This window comes from Hesperophylax consimilis, chromosome 10 (genome assembly GCF_061612785.1).
Source record: "Hesperophylax consimilis isolate HC1 chromosome 10, BYU_Hcon_1.0, whole genome shotgun sequence".
Taxonomy (NCBI): Eukaryota; Metazoa; Arthropoda; class Insecta; order Trichoptera; family Limnephilidae; genus Hesperophylax; species Hesperophylax consimilis.
This window is the reverse complement of record NC_142845.1, coordinates 1,716,518-1,737,868: the sequence shown is the minus strand read 5'-3', so window position 1 is coordinate 1,737,868 and position 21,351 is coordinate 1,716,518. Positions and strand designations below refer to the sequence as shown.

At 33.8% G+C, this 21,351-nt stretch overlaps 1 protein-coding gene across 1 annotated transcript in view; it reads left to right on the top strand.

Annotated features, from left to right (window-relative positions):
* The window catches only part of lama (phospholipase B domain containing lamina ancestor), a 105,410-nt gene that overhangs the window by 32,822 nt on the left and 51,237 nt on the right, over positions 1-21,351 (top strand). Inside the window, exon 2 of the mRNA XM_089636427.1 lies at positions 16,932-17,041. The gene's annotated coding sequence lies outside the window, so the exon portion shown is untranslated. The remainder of the gene's footprint in view (positions 1-16,931; positions 17,042-21,351) is intronic.

Genomic DNA, 21,351 nt, shown 5'->3' with positions numbered 1-21,351 from the left:
ATTCCGAAGGTCGCGGGTTCGAACCCGGCGTGCGCAAATAAATTTTATTTGATTAATTTGTGTTATTTCACAATTAATTAATTAAAATAATATATAGTATAGTTTTCTCCGTGTGTAGTTTTTAACTCTTCATCTTTGGAAATGATGTGTGCGATGCGAAGGAAGATTCACATCTAAGAAGACAATATCTTGAATTAACTAATATTTCCGGCGGGTTACAAGTATATCAGGTTAAAATTGAAGACAAGCGTAGGTAAAACTGGTTATAAAATAAACTTATATTTCTGTGGCTTGCTTCTAAAAGGGCCAGTTTCAATTTTTCAAATTTCACAAAGGCCTATGTAGAATTTGCTCTTTTTAGTGCATAGTTGGCACCCGAACATCCAAAAGTTCTTTTAAAATACGGAAGATAACTCAATTTATCGAAAAGTGATTTAAGAATGCGGAAGATAACTCAATTTGTCGAAAAGTTCTTTTAGAATGTGGAAGATAACTCGATTTGTCGAAAAGTTCTTTTAGAATGCGGAAGATAACTCAATATGTCGAAATTTTCTTTTAGAATGCGGAAGATAACTCAATTTGCCGACAAGTTCTTTTAAAATGCGGAAGATAACTCAATTTGTCGAAAAGTTATTTTAGTATGATATATATTTTGATGTAGAAGTTAACACAATTTGTCGAAAAGTTCTTTTAGAATGCGGAAGATAACTCAATTTGTCGAAAAGTTCTTTTATAATGTGGAAGATAACTCGATTTGTCGAAAAGTTCTTTTGAAATGCGGAAGATAACTCAATTTGTCGAATTAGAATGTGTAAGATAACTCAATTTGTCGAAAAGTTATTTTAGAATGCGGAAGATAACTCAATTTGTCAAAAAGTTCTTTTAGGATGTGGAAGTTAACACAATTTGTCGAAAAGTTATTTTAGAATGCGGAAGATAACACAATTTGTCGAAAAGTTATTTTAGAATGCGGAAGATAACTCAATTTGTCGAAAAGTTCTTTTAGGATGTGGAAGTTAACACAATTTGTCGAAAAGTTATTTTAGAATGCGGAAGATAACTCAATTTGTCAAAAAGTTCTTTTAGGATGTGGAAGTTAACACAATTTGTCGAAAAGTTATTTTAGAATGCGGAAGATAACACAATTTGTCGAAAAGTTATTTTAGAATGCGGAAGATAACTCAATTTGTCGAAAAGTTCTTTTAGGATGTGGAAGTTAACACAATTTGTCGAAAAGTTATTTTAGAATGCGGAAGATAACTCAATTTGTCGAAAAGTTCTTTTAGGATGTGGAAGTTAACTCAATGTGTCGAAATGTTCTTTTAGAATGTGTAAGATAACTCAATTTGTCGAAAAACTTACTTTGACCCTTTCAGAAGCAAGCCACCGATTTATGAATAATAAGGAAAAATCATCTATTAAACGGCTAATTTTTATAGCGATATATATATATCCTCAAGGGCGTTTCATGTCATGCGTAAAATGAAGTCAAATAATGTTTTTACGCAACTACGTAAATATGTAGTTGCCTTGGTCCAAGCAAAAGTATTTGTTTGTCAAAAGTATTTCGTAGGTTCAAGGTGAAAGAACTAACTAAATAAAAAAAAAAAAAAACAAAAAACAAAACTAACCAGCACGCCGTTTCCCCGCAGGGGTAGACAGAGAGGACGGATCGACAAACAAATCTGTCCTGGCACACACTCCTTGCCTCATTCACATTCATTCATAGTCTGATTAAAATCTTAAAAAATCTTAATCTTAAAAATTATTCTGACTCTTGACATGGCCCGACACAAAAATCTGATTCACTTGGTCGTGCCATGACTTTTTCGGGCGTCCCCGACTTGTTCCACCATTCGAATTTGCGTCATATATTCTTCTTACACTTTACACTCCTTTCTTCGTTTTTTTCTTTCTCTACATGCCCAAACCATCTTAGCGTCCCTTTCTTAATCATACTCATTACGCTTATATCATCCTTGCATTCATTTGTACAGATCTGTTCGGTGAAAAGATCTGTACCTACACAAATGGCAAATAATAAAAAAATACTAGTAAATTCAATCTAGATTCTATTTAGGATTGGTTTAATAAATCTACACGATGAAAATTTCGTTGATATTTTTATTACCAACTCAAAAAGATCGTTGCACTTACAATAGAAATAAAGTTGACATTGGAAAAATGCTTTGTGTTTTTTAAGTCTACCTCCATAAAGATTTTTTAGTGCTGTTGTCTATGTGTAAATGGAAATAATGCTAGTCGTGATAGGTTCTAGAATTCTAGTATGAAACGGCGTGCTGATTCTTGCCAACTTAAAACTCTATAACAAAAATCAATCCTTGCCCTGGTAAGGTCTTGTAACAGCAGCCTACGAGGCTGACGACCCAGTAGTAGCAGCAGACGCGCAGTAAGCAATACAACACCGTCCAGTGGGGGCCAGCTTGCTCTAGCGTGGGACAGGTCAGGTCTGAACAAAGGCTCTTTGTGCGGTAGCTTTTGTATGACGGAATTCCCAGACTGAGGCGAGCTTTCATTAGGGCAACCAGACTTTAACAATAGTTGAAATCTTTTATTTATTAAACTTTAAATGGATCCACTTCATTTGGTAGGAACTAATACCTTTGTACACTAAACAATTCCGTTCGGCTGCTGACTCCACGTCTTTGTCTCCATACAGCTACTGATTTCCTTTCAGTGAAAGCTCATCTGTTTTAGCACTTTAAAAAATACTACTGTCATCAAATTTCAAGCACTGTTTTCCTGTTTAGTGATATATTTTATAAACTTGCGCGTGCCCATGACTATAAGTGCTAATTTATTGTATTATAAGATTAAATCTCCACGGTTTGCGCGTTTGCGGTTTAGCGTGACCGCTAAATTCACTAGTACATTGGGCACACGGTCTATATCGTAATCTCAGTTCATTTGTATAATATCACACTGTTCACTGCAAAAACCAAAACATTATGATATGTTCACAGCACCTAAGCATGTAAAGAAACTAACGTCATGAAAAACGGCAATATACCAGATTTCAGCAAAACGTTTTACACCAAACATTTCTAACAAATCAAGGAATCTGGCCACAATACTCATTCAAACGTTGTTTGTTGAGACAATAACCTCAATGGAGTTACCTGCATTTGCCCTTCTTTCAATATCTCTATCAGCCTTAAACATACTTCCTAAACACATAAACTCTTTCACCTGCTCCAAGTATTCATCATTCACAACTATATTACTCTCTCTTTCAAATACCGTGACTTAAGACTTTTTTACATTCATCATTAACTCATTCTTCATGCATACTTCGTTCTTCCTTCGTAGATCTTCCATACTGTTAGCAATCAGCATACAAAAGGCAATGTACTTTGAGATTACTCAAATTCTTGCCCGATCCCAGTTTTTTGCTTCCCCTGTAAAATTTGGTAAAACTCACATAGCGGGCTTTGCAAGATGCATAAAACTTATTTGAGCCCCTTTGGTCGTTAGTGCATAATATTTGAGCCTTTTTCGTCTTAGGTGCGTATTTCAGCTTTATTATTAGTCATTATTCTTAAAAATATGTGCTGTCCAAATTTGAAATGGTTGTAATTTTTACCTTTTCTGAAAGAATGGTAATTTTTGGCACCAGTGTCTTTGGAAACTTTGAAAAATTCGATATTTAGTAGAGATGGAAGTGTATGAAGTTCACTGTAACCAAAGATATTAGAAGAACGAGATGTGCTATGAGCAGTTCGTACTGTGTGGAATTGTTTTTCCGAGTGTCGCCGGTTTTGTTCACCAATACTACTGCACACCTTCGCTTACGCTAAGGTAGCCGCACTAATACATAGAACAGATTTCTGTGCGTACACGTCCCGATACCGTTCAAAGTACCCTAATTAGGTAGTACTCCGCCTACGGTCCGACGGACAACATAGCATATCTCGTTCTTCTAATATCTTTGACTGTAACCCAGGGTAATCACAACGTTGTGAGGCAGGTTAAGGAAGGGGCTGTAGGAAAGGATTATTAATGCGGGTCTTGAAGGAGGAAAAACATAAGGCGGTAGATCGTTCCACATACGAGTCGACATACACAAAAACGTTTTCATTAATAAACTTAATAACTTATTATTCATGGTTTTTCCGAGAAAACTATTTAGTAGTTAGTCTTTTGCTAGTTTACTTGTGTTCCAAGTACTTATATATAATTGCTGGAGAACGGAGACTATGTACTTGTAGAGTATAAAGCGTGTAATAGTTTTGTCATCATTATTATTTCTGACGAAATCATCTAACATTTTCCTGTTCCAATAGGTTTCCTGGTAAACACAGAAAATTTTATTATATTTTATTATTAATTAGTGATTGACGGCCTACAGAATTTGGTTTTTATATATCTCTCAGTATCACCCTGGTGAAAGTCCTTGTAACAGAAATCTTCTGACAAATACGTGTTTTGTGACCATATTTGAATAGCCAGGTACTTCTCAACTTTCCCTCCCCACACCCTTCAGTCTCGCAGGCAGTTGGGACTCTTGTTCGGTATTCCCATTAAAAACGAGGATTCATGAAAAAATACCAGGAGAAAATATTATTTTAATTGAATTAACCGTGTACTGTACACTCCACTATATTTTGTATGTGTATACCACACAATATATCCAACTGCTTATTGGAGCCAGTGGTGTTATAACATCCCCAATTGCCAAAGTATCATTGTCTCTGAAGGGTGTGGGGAGGGGCTCTGGCTATTCCGATCTGGTCAAAAAACACTGTTTAAGCCATTTCAACAAACGTTTCCTTTCTGTACGGTGGTCTATCACAAGGGCGATACTGAGAGTATTTACCATTCTGCGAACCCGTCCCAAGATATAGTGCTTCGTGGTCATGAAAACTTGATTCGCCCCAAACAGGTTTCGTTCGCAAGGGATCAAATGACCACAGCAGGCTCAAAAATTGTCTGTAGTTATTTAACAAATTTAAAAATACATTTTATTAAATAATCACCTGTTTATTTTGCCGACGATTTTCCAAAGACCTAGAGCTGGAATCCGGATGAAATCCTGAATTAAGTTGAATATTTACCCTTCAGGACTCTGGCATATCGGTATATTTATACCGATATATTTCTTATACCCGTGTATTTCTTATACCGGTATATTTTTTATACCGGTATATTTCTTAAACTGGTATATTTCTTATACCGGTATATTTCTTATACCGGTATATTTCTTATACCGGTATATTTCTTATACCGTTATATTTCTTATACCGGTATATTTCTTATACCGATATATTGCCTATACTGGTATATTTCTTATATCGGTATATTTCTTCAATGTGCTGTCAGAAAGTCTGAGAACTTGGGGGATATGAGGGGGAGGGGGGTCAATGTAGACCATTTTGGGAATGACTCATCTATATCTTCTCAAACCATAGTATTTTTCACTCATTGTTTTGTTTTCTTGCTTTTGGAACATGAGGACCGTTTTCATGACCTATCCGTTTTTATTCTTGAGAACTAGCTCGGAGGTATGAATGGTTTGTAGTAAAGTTTTGACCAAACTTTACTGAACACAAGTATTTGTTTCATGCTTTACTCGGGCTTACCCAACTTCTTCCGCCATTCCCTTCCACGTTGTAAATTCTCCTTAGACATCTTTCCTTCCCGAAATTTATCCCCATTCACTACTGTATACCAGATTATTGCTTTAGAAAAACTACATTATATCGACTGTAATTCGAATCCGTATATCATTTCAATGCAGAGTTAATGCGTTAAGTTTTCCTCGGGCAAACAACTTTCTAAACACTCCTGGCACCAATAAAAACACACTTTGAAAATTTCTGCGAAATCTGTTCAGTAGTCTTTGAGTCCATAGGGCACAAACAGTCTATAGGGCAAAAACAAAAAAAAAACATTCAATTTTACATATATAGAATATTTAAGTGTAAATTCGTCGTTATCTACATCTTATAAATCAAAGAACAAGTTAAATGAAAGACCTGAAAAATATTTTTATGATTTATTATCATTAAAACGTAATAAAAAAATATTTTAGCGAATCCTGAACACCCGGTTAGTTGGTTAGTTTATTGGCTAGCAGACAGCAGACAGCAAACCCCAGACCGCTCTCTCGTGCGGTTCTCAGGTTACCCTCACGAGCGTGAGGGTGTGTAGGAGGTAGTTGGTAGGAGAAGGACTTGAATGACCTCAAGGATTCAATGGCCGAAAAAGTCCGTTCGTCAAACCCAAAACGAGTCTAGTCTGATGATAATATGTAGTCTGATGATAATATCTAGTCTGACGATAATATCGGTGACCGGATAAATCATCAAAATGATAATTCATCACATCTTTAAAAAGTTATATAAAGTCATGGAAAGTGATGAAACAAAAATTTTATTAACTGAGTTAACTAGGTTAGGTTAAGTTAATTTTTTTTTTCATCCTTTTTAACGACTTTATATCACTTTTTAAAGGTGTGTACAATAGTCACTCTGTTGAGTTATCATGAAACCGATAATAATAATAATAATAATATTTTGATGAATTTTACAGCGCCGTTTTTGTGCAAAATCACCTCACCTCAAGGGCGCTGTACAAGTATATTATACACTTCTACTATGTTGTTACTATCTAATATACAGTACAATACTTATCTGGTAGGTCACTTGAGAGTAACACTTAATTAACATAGAAAATAGAAAAAATAATCGATACTATTTCTAGCTCACTGGGTGCGGGTAGTGATAAAATTCCGGCTTTCTTTATCAAAATGTGTAGCAAGGTAATCTCGAAGCCCCTATTATTGCTCTTTCAATCCTCATTGAAAGAAGGTATCTTTGCTGATCGTTGGAAGAGTGCTCTCAGCTCTCATCACACCTGTTTTTAAGTCTGGGGCTAAAAATGATGTCCAGAACTATCGACCGATATCTAAATTACCAATCTTTAGTAAATTTTTGAAAAAATTGTTCATGAACAACTATATAACTGCATCGAGTCTGTAATACTCGTGAACCAACATGGCTTTATGAAAAAAAGATCGGTTGTATCTAATCTTGCCATTTTCATTGAAAATATTACTAAATCAATGGATGATCAAATCCAAGTTGACGTAATCTATACAGACTTCTCAAAAGCGTTTGATAAAATTGACCACAGTCTTCTTTTGTCCAAATTACTAGCTTTGGGAATTCATGGGGATTTATATAGATGGTTAGTCTCCTATCTTAATGGGCGCACTCAGGGAGTAACAATAAATGGCTTCATCTCTGAGATTGTAAATATACCCTCAGGTGTGCCCCAAGGATCTCACCTGGGACCGTTACTGTTTACAATTTTCATCAACGACATTATAAAATGCTTTAATTATGCAAATGTTCTACTTTTCGCTGATGATATGAAAATATTCCTGCCTATTAATTCTATAATTGACTGCTTTAAACTACAAGAAGATCTGTATAGGCTTAATGATTATTGTATCCGCAATCGTCTCAACATGAACACTTCTAAATGTTATGTAATTACCTTCACTAGAAATAAAATTAAGTTTGACCATAATTATCATATAGCTGGCCAACTACTCAAAAAAGTTACACAAATTCGTGATCTAGGTGTTATACTTGACAGTAAACTTACATTTGAGGCTCATATTGATATGATTGTTAAGAAAGCCCTTAGAATGCTAGGATTCTTATTCCGTATTGGAAAAGAATTTAATAATATCATAACACTTAAAATATTGTATTTTTCTTATGTTCGCAGTCATCTTGAATTCGCTTCTCCCATATGGAATCCTCAATATAATATTTACATAAATCGCATTGAAGCCATCCAAAGAAAATTTGTCCATCATTTAAATTTCAAACTAAATTCAAGCCTTGACGTAAACAGCTCGATGGACCTTTATGGACTTAAGCCATTAAAAACTAGAAGAGACTCCGCAGATATAATATATCTCCATAAAATTATCAATGGCTTTATTGATTGTTCTCCCCTTCTGTCTGAAATTAATTTTAGAGTTCCGAGCGTTAGAACTAGAGAAAAATCACTTTTTCATCTCCATAAATGTTCTACTAATATAAGACAAAATGCGTTTATATTCAGAGCCTGTAGTATATTTAATAAGAATTTTAATGATATGGACATATTCTCAAGTAATTTAGGAACCTTTAAAAGATATGTAATAACTAACATTAAATAATTTTAAATATTCTACTTGAAGTTATCATGTTATTGCTTTGAATCCTTTCCAGTTACTTACCTTCCAATTTATACTCATGTGTTCAATTTAGTTGTAGGTATACATTTATTATATTGTTATTATTGCTATTGTGTAGTGTTATTGATTGCTGCTGTGTTTAAATTTTACAATACATTTTGTTTTGAATTTTAGTTGGTTATTAGTATATCAGTTAAATTTAAATTTTTGAAATTTAGCTGGTTATTAGTATATTATTTGTGTTCCTAGATCTGTTATTATTTTTTTATTTATTATTTACAATTTTGTATTTTTTGTAAATTTCTCAGGCCACGGGTACAGAACCCTTAGTTTCTTGTTTTAATATTTTTTATTATTATTATAATTTTAAGTGAAAATCTGTTATTGGATTTTATCTTTATTATTTAGTTTATTCTTATATATGTAAATAATCTGTTGATTTTCCCAAATAAATAAAATAAATAAAAAAAAAATAAAATAAAAATAAACATTAACTAATTGTTTATTAGCGAAATTTAGATACAGGATTTAGGACATAATTGGATATAACTGGACTTTCTCTCAGGAATGGTATATTTAATTTAACGGTATGATAGCTTAAAAAGGTAAGTTTTTAGTTTAGACCTGAATTCTGTTGGACTTAATATCTAGTCTGATGATAAAATCTAGTCTGATGATAATATCTAGTCTGATGATAATATCTAGTCTGATGATAATATCTAGTCTGATGAAAATATCTAGTTTGATGATAATATCTAGTTTGATGATAATATCTCGTCTGATGATAATATCTCGTCTGATGATAATATCTCGTCTGAAGATAATATCTCGCCTGATGATAGATAATATCTAGTCTGATGATAATATCTCGCTGATGATAATATAATACTTTCAAATTTTACAGAAAAAATTATAAAGTTTCATATTTTATAAATATATTATAAACATTATAGAAAGTTTTTATTTTGCATAAATAACTATGATTCGTTAAAAATTTGATTGAAAAATTCTTAGTAAGGAATTATTACTCGGTTTCGGACGCATTTAAAATGTTTTTCTTGATGAACAATAAAAAAAAATATCATACAAAATAATTTGAGGAATTCCTTTGTACGGTAGAAAGGACGTTGCAGGATGAAATTAATTCTACTGATTTGAATTTCAGAGTACCTAAAACTATGCAAATTTCATAAAGCATCTCTAAAAAGAAAACATGTAAACTTTGAAGGTAATGTACATATGCTGAGAAAACAAGAGATATTAAATCAAGATTGCTGCGGTTTGATATTAAATATTAAAAAGAAAACATTTGTATAAAATCACCTTTGATAAAGGCCGAAGTGAAGATAAGCCACAGACGAAATTTAATCTCCTTTCTCGGTCGCATCGACTGTGCTAATATTGTGTTACTAGGTCATACACATTTCATAATACGGGTGATATTTCACACGTGCAAGTATTAATTAAACAAACGCAACAAAGTTATAAGTGTGTATATGTACAAATATCCCAGAAGCCGTCGTTGTAACCGCATGCATTTTTAAACTGACACATTCTTGTAAAATTATTTTGCACTCTGAGATCTTTTTTAATCTATTTATTGTGAAACCGCACAAAAGTCTCAACTACTCCCAACAGTCTGGAGCCAGTGAGACTATGACATCTCCAATTGGGGTATGTTGTGAAGCTGACGGTCCCCCTGGAAGGGAAGAGAAAGGTGGGGAAGTACCTTGTATTCAGAACTGGGGGCCTACTCTTTATCTTTCGAAACTTTCCTGCCGAAGGTTTAGCCACGTCACAAACCCGTATTAACCCTTCCCTTACGGTATTCAAAAATTCTTTGCCCTCCGGTGCTATACAGGGTGTATCGGCACCTACCCGACAAACTTTAACCAGCTATTCCTTAGCACATTTGGAGTAAAAAATGTTATGGGCACTTTGCTGTCCGGTAGCATTTTTTTTCAATTATCAACAAAAAAATTAAAAATTTCCACATTACATCACTGTCATTGGCATTGCTTTTCGTGTTCAACAGCTGTTATAAGCAAGGACCGGTCAGTGGTTGAGTGGGCATAGCGCTTGGGTCTCACCCGAGCGTCGCGTGTTCGATTCCTCGGCTGGCTAAGTCCTCCATCACAACACAAGCAACATTTTCGGCTTTCTGTGGTGGTAGTAGGAGATTTTCAAACATTGTTGGGTTATTCGTAACCTGGGAATGTTTGTCTTTCTTTAAAAAAAAAAAAAAAAAAAAAAAAAAAAAAAAAAAAAAAAAAAAAAAAAAAAAAAAAAAAAAAAAAAAAAAAAAAAAAAAAAAAAAAAAAAAAGTCGAAAAGCGACTTCGGTCTTTCGCACACACTAAATAATAATAGTTAAAAATGAGACGAATGGTGCCGTGCCATTTCGTTGTGATTGTAAAAGCGCGCCAATATAGGTACACACGTACATTATTCAACGGAATTCGAATAAAATATTGCCAGATGGGTTTTCAAACTTTGACAAAGGATAAAACAGTGGTGACATGTGGTGAAAATATGAATAGTAAATGTTTTATTAAAATAAAACGTTACCGGACAGCAAAGTGCAAATAAGATTTTTTACTCCAAATATGCTAAGGAATAGCTGGTTAAAGTTTGTCGGGTACGTGCCGATACACCCTGTATAGTCGGTAAATATTTACATATTGTAATTACTTAATGCAATACATTGATGTATTGCGGAGAAATACCTAAAATTTGAACTCTGTGTTAAATATATTTACAGAGATATTTTATTAATTAGAGACCATGTTCACTCAGTTGATAGCACCGGCAAGGAAAGGTTAAACAACGAACTTACTGGTTTGTTTTTTAGATACAGAGTACGCCCCCTGTTCACCAAACGCATCTAAAGCCATTTCAAGCAAATTTTCATTTCTGAATGGTGGTCTTACACCAGGGCGTTACTGAGAGTGTCTTCAACTCTGCAACGTGTCGCAAATATATTACATATTATTTTTAATTTCTAAATTGTGATAACACTAATCAATTAAATAAGATTTTCTTGCGCTTCCGACTTGCTAGTCGATAGCTTTGCCCCTAGACCATTTGGTCACGTTTTTGAAAACGTTGAAACATAAATACATTTTTAACAAAGATTAATATCGTTGACAAAGAGGTTTTTTGAAAGTGAGAGCTTCTGTTGTCAAAACCTGCCAATCAACAGCGATTCCGTTGACGGTGACATTTTGTCACTTAAGAGACAGTTTAGTGACTTTCTTTTGACCCAAGTCTCAAAATAGTTGTTAAACTTTCCCCGTAACCCTTGTCATTTGTCAATATAGACTAAGCCTAGGTCACTTTTATAGTTTTTTCAACATTATCTCCACACGAAAGGCCCTAATTTCGCATAGGTAAAAGCCACTTTGTGTTACAGAACTAGTGTGACACTTAGAGTTTAACTTCTAATGGTACGTATACATTTGCGAACCGACACGTGAACCGAGCTACGAATTATGGGAAAGGGGCGAAGCAACTGCAAGAGGCGTTTCGCGCCGTTTGCGGTTGCTTCGTTATAGGTTGTATATACCTAAGTTGAGGTTCAGTTCGGCAGTTCGGATCGCGGATGTATACGTAGAATAAGAGGATGGTGTCATATTTAGGGATGCTGTTTGAGTAAATCAAACATATCGGTAGGTACCTTTCGATCGTGCTTTTGATGCGCAGTTAGATTTGTGAAAGCGGCTGTCAGTATTGCGTAATTTTAAACATTTCCATTGATCGTCAAACCCAATAATGCAATTATTTTATCTTCCTTTGACCTCTGGCCATTTTACAGATTCTGTTATCAGAGAATAATAATAAAATGTTTGAAAAAGTTGCTATGAATCGTGATTCTTAAGCAATTATCGGCATCTAAAAATATGTATAAAAAAGCATTAATTACGAGAATATATCCATTAAAAATCTTTTCGTGACCCTAGACAGTTCCTTCCTCAGTAGTTACCAAAGTGAAAATTTGTGATGGCTTAAAACTATTATGAATACCTTCGATTAAAAATGAGTTCTAGTGTAAAATCCTTAAAAAAGGTAAGTTTTTTAATATAACGTGAAGGTATCTTCCTACTTATATGTGTACGTCTTACTGTACCCAACACAGGGCCGGCCCTAGCGCTAGTAAGAGCCTCAAGGGCACAAGGTTGGCTCGTTTGCACCTTGACAAGTCGGGGCCCTGAGCAGACTGCTCCAATTCAAGTCATTAAAAGCTATGATCAAAAACTAACATGTAAACCTCACTTCATTCGTCATTTTTCATGACTGTATATCACTTTTTAAGAGGAAACTTCAAGAAAAAATGTGTGTATTCTTGGTATACCGTATAACGTAGGTAATATGCATTAAAATCGCATGACAAACGGAGTCTAGAAACGTTCGATTTCAAGCCAAAAACAGGTTTTTATTTATTTTCTAAATAATTTTATAAGATAGCAAAAAAATTAATCAAGTGAAACTGTCACAGATAATCTTAGCTATAATAATGTATTTTTAAAAAGTTGTTTCCTTTATGCTTTCATACATTTCTATTGACACAATATTTTTTTTAGTAGTTTGCATTTATATTTTTTATTGAGTAATTTATATTTTTATTTGTATTATACTCAAGCGAAGCGATAGGAAAACCTTCAATTTATCTAAAGCATATTTTGTTATTCACAATGTACGCCAATTCGTTATAAAGATTAATTAAAATAGTGATTTGGCATTAAGGTTAAACGCAATGCTCGTTGTATTCTACGTGTTCACAGATGGCGTTAATTAATTAATTTTGTTTAAATACGCTTTTTCAAGGTATTGCTTTACAATATTAAGACAAATCATTTGTTTGCGCCCGTATATACGCAATATGAATATGAATCAATAGTTTTGTTCGTTTAAAGACTTAATTCTTTCGAGAAAGGCACACAAATACAATATTTTACCGATGATTCAATCCAATATTGTATTTGTATGCCTTTCTCGATAGAATTGAGTTTTTATATGGACAAAACTATTTATTCATATTCATATTGCGTATATGAGGGCGCAAACAAATAATTTGTCTTAATACTGTAAAGCAATACCTTGCAAAAGCGTATTTAAACAAAATTAATTAATTAACGCCATCTGTGAACACGTAGAATACAACGAGCGTTGCGTTTAACCTTAAGCTTCGCCTTATAGGCGTGTTGAATTGTCATTTTGATGAATTATTCGAGTTAGTCACCGATTTTTCATTCATGGGTTGTCATGAAAATAATTACACGAATTGTTTCTCTGTCATAACATTTGTATTTTCAGTTAGATATCAATCACAAAAACTTTAAATCATTTTTACGAAGAATTCACATCTCTAAAACAATAATGATTCACAACTTATCTTTATGTAGGAGGCAAGCACAGACAAGACTTTTCTTCACGATTAGTATGTCAATCAATTGGTATTTAATACTTTAATTAACTTTTGTGTATAATGTGCTTAAACCTGTTCAATATCAACAAAAAATACGTTTATTATTATTTATCTCCTTTATTTTTAGGCAATGATTTGATTGTTTTTATTGCAAGAGGTAATGCCATCTATGAAATATATTCTAAAGCTTAGTACTGCCATCTGTGTATCCAAAGTGAAACATCATCATACTAGATTTTTGCGTTCTTGCAAAATGAATATTGAATTTCTTTTTATATGCAGCACGTGAAAATCAATGTCAATATTTTTAGCAATGCATAGCGGGAATGCTGTATTATCTTTTTGAACTATTCACGTGTCTATAAAATGATTGCGTTTGCTATAAAAATGTCATAAAACACTGATATAATCACAAAGTAGGTAATAAATCTAATCAAAATCTTATTTAAATATTAATGCATTTAAATAGCGGAAATAAACAATGCATTGCGTGCACGACTTGCACGTTCTTGGGTTATTTGGCAGGATATGGATATGTTGTAGTTTCGCTTCCAGTATATTGTGCTTAGCGATTTGCGCTTGTTGTGTGGTAGGTACTATTATTGTACACTTCTTCATTATTTACTGGGACATAACTTACACTATTTTCTGAAGTTTACCCTTCAGGCCTTTGGCATATTGATTGTTATATTTCTTAAAGATACATTTAATTAATTTGATTTCCAAAGACGCGTGATTTGTTTCATGATTATTAAACAGAAATAAATCACAATTTTTAAGTTAGATTTTAGTTCCGGTTTTAACATTTCTTTAAATTTTGCTAATTTAATTCATATTAACCCCTTAGGCCTCTGGCATATTGACCATTATATTTCTTAAAAATGCTTTCAGAAAGTCCAAATAAATGGGATATTTCCGAACGTATCCGAAAACTAAAAACTGTTTTAGAAAGGTGATAAAATACGCTTTCAAAATTCGTTATTTATATATAGTTCGCCTTATATTTTTTCGTATAAACACTGAATTACAGACAAATGTATTATTAGACGTATGCATAGAAATCTTTATTGCCACTGTACTTTTTGTCGATTCATATAAAAACAATTAATATAAAATTCACAAAGTTTCATAATTTGTTCTCAAATTGCGGTCCGTACCTTTGATTTCATAGATGTGTACATTTTAATTATTCTGTTAACATCTATGTGACTGTGGCTCAGTCTGTCTATGCAGATAGATAAACAATAGCAAGTTTTGCGTTTCATATTTTCTCTTTCTAACACCGTTACTTCATATTTCTTACTATGAGGGTAAGGGAGACACAAATATTTCTATGATACCATAATATGAGCTGTTCCGAAAAGCTAACAAATTGGACTCTACGGGTAAAAATTTAATATAATAATAGCTTTTTTTGAGGGAAGCAAAGAAGGTAATCTCATAACTGGAAGTGTTTTTCCACTTAAATTTCTCCTACAATTTCTTAATATATTTTCAATATGTAAAAATACTTCAAAGACGCTTTACAAAGCAAGAAAGAATGCTTTTACACATCTGTGGTTCAATTACCACACACCGTAGGATATTTTTACATAACTTTGGTTCAATTACCACACACTGTAGGATAGTTTTACACAACTTTGGTTCAATTACCACACACTGTAGGATAGTTTTACACAACTTTGTTTCAATTACCACACACTGTAAGATAGTTTTACAAAACTTTGTTTCAATTACCACACACTGTAGGATAGTTTTACACAACTTTGTTTCAATTACCACACACTGTAGGATAGTTTTACACAACTTTGTTTCAATTACCACACACTGTAGGATAGTTTTACACAACTTTGTTTCAATTACCACACACTGTAGGATAGTTTTACAAAACTTTGTTTCAATTACCACACACTGTAGGATAGTTTTACACAACTTTGTTTCAATTACCACACACTGTAGGATAGTTTTACACAACTTTGTTTCAATTACCACACACTGTAGGATAGTTTTACACAACTTTGTTTCAATTACCACACACTGTAGGATAGTTTTACACAACTTTGGTTTAATTACCGTACACTGTAGGATAATGTTACACAACTTTGTTTCAATTACCACACAATGTAGGATAGTTTTACAAAACTTTGGTTCAATTATTACACACTGTTGGATAGTTTTACACAACTTTGGTTTAATTACCGTACACTGTAGGATAATGTTACACAACTCTGTTTCAATTACCACACACTGTAGGATAGTTTCATTTTGTAGTCCTTTAGATAATATCAAATATTTTATTTTTAAATAAATATTTTTCACTATTGTAGACAATATTAGCAATTACTAAACGAACATTTGAAACAGAAAAATCAGAAAAAGATAGGTCACATTTAGGACACGAACCCAGGACCCTTGCCTTGCCGGGGCGCCGCTCTACCAGCTGAGCTAATGGGACCCTATCTCTTTCGCTCCTATTTAATTGTATTATACTTCGAATAAGAACTACCGACATTGCATTCATATTCTTTACCGCACATTTTTATTTGCTGCTATCTTTATGTATTCGATTTTGTTTCCTTGAATGAATGAATGCAAATCTTGAAAGTGGAAATTAACCCACTTCAAATTAAACACGAGCCGTTTACTATGATTTTTTTAGTGTAACAGGCCCGCTCATCTGGTATAGACTTCCTTCACCTCTTACTAATCTCCAGAATTTGGCTGAATTTAAACGGGCTTTAAAAACAAAATTATTTAATATTTTATAATAAGCCATATTCTAAAACTTCCGTTAGTTGTTTGGTTTCGGTTGCCTCCTTGTTGTACCTTTTTAAAATGTCTACTCAGAAATTCTCATTTCTGAGCACAAACTGTCTCCTCTTTTATATTAAGTTTTAGTTTTAATGTTCTTGTTTTTTCTTGTTCTGCTGTTATTGTTATTCTAGTTTGGCCATGCGCCCCACGGATTTCCTGAATATCTTCATACAAAATATCGAATTTCGAAAAAAAAATAAAAATCGTTTTCAGCTTCAACAACATCAATAATGCCATTTTTGTAATATTAGCGCTCTAGTACATCCAAAATTCACGAGCCGCCCCTGGTAAAAACCCTAAAAACCCATCTGGGCATAAATCCAAATAAAATACAAATATATATATATACTCGTACATCACGCGGTGTAATGGTTAATTCTATAGGAAATACAATTTTTTTTCGATGGCATCAAATTTGTATAATATTGACAGGTTTCTGTTATTATGTACTAATGTTGTGTGTGTTTGTTTGTTGCAGGGTTGAGCTTAAAAGTGCAGACTCCACAACGCTGAGGCGAGCCTCCGCTACAGTTTCCTGATGGGTTGAGACGAGCTACATCTTATCTGTGGGAGACCCACCGGAGATCTGTAAGTCCAATTCTACTGAGGTTGGCGGCTGGAAATAGTGCCACGCGTACTGTCGGTCGACCGACGACGTTGCGCCGACGAGCTGGACCGATGGTTCTCGTACGCAGTTCTTCATTCATTCACCTACATGTTACCGCAAACGACCTACGTAACCGTCGCACTATTTCCAGCCTGCATATTTACTTTAAAACTCTCTAAATATTAACTTTTACACTATGCACCTACTATGTAACGAGTTTGGTATGTTAATATCCTATTATAAAGTAAGTTAAATTATTTATTTCCCACTTCTCAGTACAGTCACAAGACCCAAACAATATAACACACGTAAATAAGCGAATGGCAGTTACGTAATTATTAAACAAGAAAACATTACGTGGGGAAAACAGATTTAAAAGTACCCCACAGAATTGAGAATCTTCTGTCGCAATTATTTTCCCAGTAAATCAGTATAACCGGTAATAAATCATATTAGACATCATAAAAATTGAAATTGGGCGGGGGTAAATAGAATTATATATATTTGTCGTTTAAAAGTGGCCTAACCACAGTTTGAAAATGGCCTTGAACGCCGAAATAGCTGTCACAATAATAAATAAAAAAAACTAAAATACTTTTAAAAGTTAATAATAGATAGCATCATTTAAATTTATTATTATTATTTAGATTTAAATTTAATTTTTACAAAGTTTTGGAAAGTCCTGAGTGCTAATTTTTACAAAGTTTTGAAAAGTCCTGAGTGCCTCACAAAATTGTCAACCGGTTTCATAATGACTTTCTGCCAAACGTCCCCTACATCATTATTAGTACACGGTTCACGTTTTCCACTTGAGAACGAGTCGTTTTTAAATCTAGTTCTTGTGTTCAGCATCTCGGTTGTTGATTGATATGCCGGATATCTTGAAAATCCGGGTTCACTCCTCCCTCCCTTTCCCTAAAAAGACACTCCACACAGCATCCCCAAAGATACGCGCTCTGAGGGAAGAGTTTTCTTCAGGGCCTCCTGTGTGCAGTTATCTATTCATATACATACCAATATAAAAATAGTCTCTCGTGAGGTTTTTTTTTTAATACATGTCTACAGTTTTAGTACAAGATTTGTGGAGTTTTGCACACTATAACGTCAACATAAGAAGACAGTCGTTTTTTTTTTTTTATAGTGAATACCTCACAAGAGTCCCAACTGCTCCCGTCTGGAGCCAGTGAGACTATGGCATCCCCAATTGGGGGATGTTGTGAGGCTGAAGGTAAGTGGGGAAGGGAAAGAGGAAGGTGGGGAAGTACCTGGCTATTCAGATCTAGTCACTAAACACGGCTAAAGCCATTTGGAGTAACGTTTCAATTCTGAATGGTGGTCTTACACCAGGGCGATACTGGTAGTATCTTCCACTCTGGAACGTGCCGCAAATATACTATATATACTATATATTATTTTAATTAATTAATTGTGAAATAACACAAATTAATCAAATAAAATTTATTTGCGCACGCCGGGTTCGAACCCGCGACCTTCGGAATGGCAGTCCAATGCGTTACCACTGGACTATGCCGGCCGTCAAATACATGTTCTAAATAATAGGACAATTACCGTTCATATCAGATTTCAATCAACTCCGTTCAAAGCCCCGGCAAAGCCGGGGGTTTCAGTTAGTTCAAAATAATTTTAAAATATATCTTTTTATATAGCTCCACACGGGAGGCCTGAGGAAAATAGTTTCCCTCATGGCCTATATCATCTTTGGGGATGCTGTGTGGAGGGTCTATTTAAGGGCAGGAAGTTTTGTAAGGAAAAAGGGGTGTGCAGGAATCTGGGGGTCAGTGGGTGCAGGAGTTACGGACGTATGGATGCAACCCTCCCACTGCGGTGCAAGGCAATGGGCAGGGAGGGTCCTGCTAGAGAAGTCAAAAGGTCTCCCTTAACCAGTATCTCCTGATCTGTTATTTGCTGAAACATAGTCGACATTGCAAAACACTTCGGTAAATGGTCACAAGAAGAAGAACCTTGTTATTACATATTATATTACTAATAAAGTCACGCACATTCTTCTAATGGATATCTGTTCTCGATATCAGATTTGCAAACATCCGATGAATACAGTAATGTTTCAAGGGAAATGTTGATTGTTGATTCACAGCAGTTATCCTTTGTAGTTGTCAATAATTTCACTGAGTCGTGAGGTTATAATGATGAATTTGTCTTGTCACGACTATAGCGTAATCAATTAACGATAATATTATGGATTCCCCTCGCTTTAAATAACGAGCTTAGTCAAGTGCGTTTCAACTGGAATTTAAAAGAAATTAAATTTTGATAAATATTATTAAATTTTATCAATGGAAATGCTACACACGTGGTCAATGGATACGTATGATTTCTAAAATATTTTTTTTATTCTACACGAAGAAAAAACATCTTGTTAAAAAAGTGATTTCCTGATAAAATATTAGTCATAATAATTAAAATAAATTAAATTTGTTTGAATACCACTTTATTGTATATATTATCTTCAAAAATATATTTTTTTGGAACTTAAAGATTTACAGAGAAACTTGTTATAAATCGGTATGCGTAGTGTTATCTTGTACACCAGTTAAAAAAATAACTATTTTCGAATAAAACGCAAAAGAACGTCTAAATCAAATAGTTTTTTAAATTACCTTTTGCGATTCCTGGACCGTACTTGTCTTTTATCGTTGCCGCGATGTCCTTCGACTCCTTTTGAGCAGCTGTTTTGAATTTCCTGGCCTCTTTAGTCTCCTTAGTACCTAGTAGAAATAGTTTTTTTTTCATTGATAATACACACGCTGACGTAAAAGCTACTATTGCCGATGTAAATACAATAAAACTAAATTATAGCTTTAGAAACTATTTCAAATTCCCGGTCAAAATCCTTATTTGAATGATTTTCTATTTTTTTATTCCAGAATATAATGCAGGGATAGTGCAATTCAATACATTCAATATTTTCAAATAATAGACAGTAATAATAATAATAAAAATACACAGATAGGCAATGTGAAATGGAAGTGAAAAATGTGTGCAAGCATCCGTTTATGGAGGATATTTGATCATCTTCCGTCTTCTTATGAAAATATTTGTGTAGTGATATATTTACAAAGAACAGTTTACGCATTCTAATTATCCAACGTTGCTACAAAATTAATAATATCCTTGGTCGAAGATCTATGTACAAAGTAAAGCAAAATCATGTGTTACTGGTTTGAAAAGTTGTAGCTAAGAAATATTTTAGATGTTTGAAATAAATACTGCGAGTAGAACACAAAGATACCCATAGACATATGAATATTAGTAGACCTGCCCTAAGTGATTAAAAGCGTATTATCCCCACTCCCCATACCGGTTCCATTGGAGCCGGCTGTGCTCGCGTATGGCCTCAAGTGAAATTTGAAAACGTGACGTCATCATTCTTGTGTGAACTATGGTCGAGGCATCATCGGTTCATTTTACTAAATAACACTGCAAAATGTTGACTTGTGATATGAAAACTTGTAAAAATAGATGTGAAAAAGAGAATAAACCCAATTGTCGTATTACATTCCATAAGTAAGCATTATTTTACTTTATTTTAAGCTTATTCACACCGTATTATATGGATAAGTTTTAGAAACATATACTATCACATCACAATGTAGCGATTCTCAAGTGTGCTCATCGTTGTTTACTGGGGTAAGTAAATTATGAAACATTTGTAAAAGTGTCTTAACTAAATACTCTGAAACTAACTACGACTCTGAAAATAGAAGCTGCCTTACTTTGCCGAATTTGGACTTCGCAAATTAGTTCATAACGTGGCGAGTAATTTGCGCTCCCATGTAAAAATGTCTATTCATTCAAAAGCAGATTTTACTTTTATGAACTAAATGGTGATATTATAATGCGAGATGCCTATTTTACTGTCAGATTGGTTTATTGACGAATCACAGTCAGCCTTACCCCCTTCGTTCTTCAACAGTTGATTTTACCCCTCGCCATTATCTTCTCGTCTATTAATTCCTATGTCTGTGAAGATACCCTTTTTTTAGTCCAGAGTAAAAATTAAGTATCAGGTTCATAGAAACTACTTTCTTCCGGAAGGTTTATATTATATATAATAAATGGATATTATATTTATTGAAAGTAGAGAAAAGTCAAGCGACGCCCGGTACACTTCAACTAGTAATTAATAAATTCAACCTTTCTACGTTAGTTTAATAACATAAAATGATCTTAATTAAATCTTGCACTTGATTCAGGAGGCCTCAATAGTATTATTTGTTTTAGCTAAGTACCGTTCATGAATATATTATGC